The sequence below is a fragment of the Trachymyrmex septentrionalis genome, unplaced genomic scaffold (assembly GCF_001594115.1).
Source record: "Trachymyrmex septentrionalis isolate Tsep2-gDNA-1 unplaced genomic scaffold, Tsep1.0 scaffold19, whole genome shotgun sequence".
Taxonomy (NCBI): Eukaryota; Metazoa; Arthropoda; class Insecta; order Hymenoptera; family Formicidae; genus Trachymyrmex; species Trachymyrmex septentrionalis.
Window position 1 is genome coordinate 1,962,116 of NW_017305071.1, and position 3,316 is coordinate 1,965,431.

The following is a 3,316-nucleotide window of genomic DNA, read 5'->3' on the forward strand; positions in this document are numbered from 1 at the left end:
ATTTTCTAATAGAATCCTATACGAGCGACGTGATTATTAACTTATTATTTTTGTATTAGCAATTAAATGATTGAAATGAATTAAAATGTTTAAGTAACACAAATATCAATTTTATTTTTAATAATTTTTTAATAAAGTACGGCTTTTTTCTCGTAGTATATATAATACGACGCTCAACAGACTGTTATCTAACGGAGAAAGTGTCACTCTCCAAATACAGAAATTCCTGTTGCGTTTTAATAAACGATAATAGAGTTTATCGACCCTGTTGTTATTGCGACATTCGAAATTAGTTGGTTTATTCGCCTCGTTGTAACTTACCCGACACGTGTGGGTTGACTTATCGAATCCTGCTCCGCAATCGCACGATTTGTGTTTCGTCACGTGTACGACCCACTTGCGCTATGAAATACGCGCCAGAGCGAGAACATCAGCCTGGAATAGCAATTTTCAACCGCCAATTTGTGAAGGTGGATTTACATCGAAAGGCAAAATCCTAGATTAATTACAAGGAAATTTGTGCTGTTTAAGTAGCCGTAAAAATTAATTCAACGATCACTTTGTTAATATATATTTGCTTGAAGAATACCTCAATTCCAAGATAGAATTATTGGGAACAATAAATGCACTAAAAGTATTATATATGAAATCTTATATCATTAATATGTATATACATATATATTTATTTTGATGGTTAAATTAAATAAACATGTTACTTCAGGAACGGAGAAAATTTCAAAATTGAAAAGTTATTTTGAAATAAATATTGTAAATTTTATCAAGCTCTTAAGTATCGGCAATTATTCGTAATTACAAATTCGACCCTAATTTTCAACGAAGCGCGCAGTAAAATCAATGCAGAGCCTCAAATGTGGCACGTGTGCTGTACGTGTATTCAGTTTCGCTCGAGGAAACAACGCTTGTGCGAATTTTAATGCCTCGGTGATAGAGTCGGTGGGTAGAGTCCTCATATAATTTTACGCTTTGTCGATAAAATTTAATTAGACGATTTCTTTTGCCGCCCAGTGGAACTTCTGAATAACGCGCCGCGCGTTAGATATACGATATCAATTATTATTCCCCACTGTATAAACGTAAAACACTTGTTAAAAATGCGCTGTTAGACATTCGATTTAGATTTCACAGAAAATTATATTACCACATGCAATTTCTCAGAACTGAAGTTAAAACGGTGTTAACGTAAATGTTTGGACACACAGATTTGAAGTTAAACACACTAAACTGAGAGAAAGGATTTTGTTAATTTAACCAGTATTTTTTTAACAAATGATTTAGTGACGACAAATTATTGTTTTAATTTATTGTGATTGATGTCAGTCTGCTATTTTAACCAATTATTAGTAATAGAAGCAATGTAAGACCTAATAACCTATTTTTTGATAGACTGATTTGCTAGCAATATTCATTATTTTCATTTATATCGTAAATCATGCATTATTCGTTATAGTAACAAATAATACGAAATTATTCGCAATGGTAACTAATCGATCCATTTTCCTACCAAACCATCATATTTGTTCATTCCTTTTTTGTTCTTACAACAAACCCATTTTCCTCAGTGAACGTGTTGCGATGAGAAAATTTGGAAAATGTAATATAAATTAGAGTTTTCATCTATGTCAATTTTCTATTTTGTAAAATACGAGAAGATCTCTAATAAATTAGATACATTGAATAAAATGTCTGGTTGAATTAATTGGAATTCTAGAATTGAAATAAAACGAATCAAAAGTTTCTGATATATCAGCATTGTACAGTTGAAATAACAGGAATTCTAATTAATATAATCCGAATATTCTGGTCTATTTTCAACCAGACGTTTTTCTCAGTGCACTAATCTGATGTATGTGCTTAATAAAAGATTGAAAATAACGTATCATTATTTCGGCAATGAATAATAATGAATTTTTGGCAGAAAGCAGCACGAGATGATTCGTGTCATACAACTGTTATAGTGAGACAAAAAAAAGTACACACGCAGGGATCCATCAAATCTCGGTATAGATTTATAAGATTCAAACACCTGGTACATCGCGCTACGTGAAACCTGTTCAGTCCAAAGTACTCATTTGTCACTCGGTTTAGATCTGCCGGTTTCTTTGTTCGATGCCATATGGACGGGACGACATCAGCAACGGGCGGCCGCGCGCGCACATATTATGAAAAGCAGAAATCTGTGTAAGAGAAGAACCGTTAACGCACCGCACTCGCGCGCAACTATACATACATATATAAATGCGTATACTCGCGCTTCTCCTCAATTACCCATTACTACTACGAGCGCGTATTCACCTCGCGCGAACAAGTTCTTTTTATTAACGGCAACTACCGCGCACACATATGATGCACCTGTGATGACTAACAGTAACACGTGGATGGGAAAGAGAACGAGAGAGAGAGAGAGAGAGAGAGAGAGAGAGAGAGAGAGAGAGAGAGAGAGAGAGGACGATTAAGCTCGACCTACTCGAATTGAGACAATCGCGAAGGTACGAGTTGCTCTACTAATTTGTCACGAATCTTGTGTGTAAAGAATCCTCTACATAGAAGTCGTGGACGGTCGTGGAGTCTTAAGTCGTAGGAAACTGACCAATTCTAATCGAATATTCTCCTTATGTTTGATTGTGATTGGTTTCCTACGATTTAAGACTTCACGACCGTCTATGACTTCTATGTAGAGGATCCTTGTCGCTGTCTTCGATTAAGATACGTCACATTTAATAGTTTCCAAAGATAATGTTAAACATAACGCGTTGTAAGTTATTAATTACACTAGTAATCCCACCTTTCGTATGTACAGGAAGATTAAACGAAGGAATAAGAAAAGAAAGAGAATTAAAGTCGTTGCCTTCTCTCCTAAATTTTTTAAATTACTATTTTTACCGACAAAAACAGAAATATATTTTTTTTAATAGGAAAAGATCAAAAGTCGGAAACTAAATATACCTAACTTTCGTTCAAGTATAATATTTAAACAAAATTATTTAATTTGACTGAATTTTTGTCTATATTATAATAATATTTATTATTATAAAAATATTTAATACAAATAAATAAAAAAAGCCATATTCAATCAAAGCAGATCTTATTAATACCTAATAAAATACTTCTGTGTGATTTTTTACAATTTCCAGTTTAAGTAAACTACGCACCAATTATTATTTGTCAATCTTGAAATATAGTCCTAGACTGAAACTGCATTGTTAAATTTATAATGTCAAGTTATATCCAATTTGAGTTATTTTTAATTATTTCTATAGGCCATCACTGTTGCTACTCAATACGATGTTTTATTAAA

General features: G+C 33.1%; 1 protein-coding gene across 3 annotated transcripts in view; it reads right to left on the reverse strand.

Moving 5' to 3' along the window:
• LOC108746936 (serine/threonine-protein kinase tricorner) overlaps positions 1 to 3,316 on the reverse strand; it is a 141,862-nt gene that overhangs the window by 102,605 nt on the left and 35,941 nt on the right. The window lies entirely within an intron of this gene.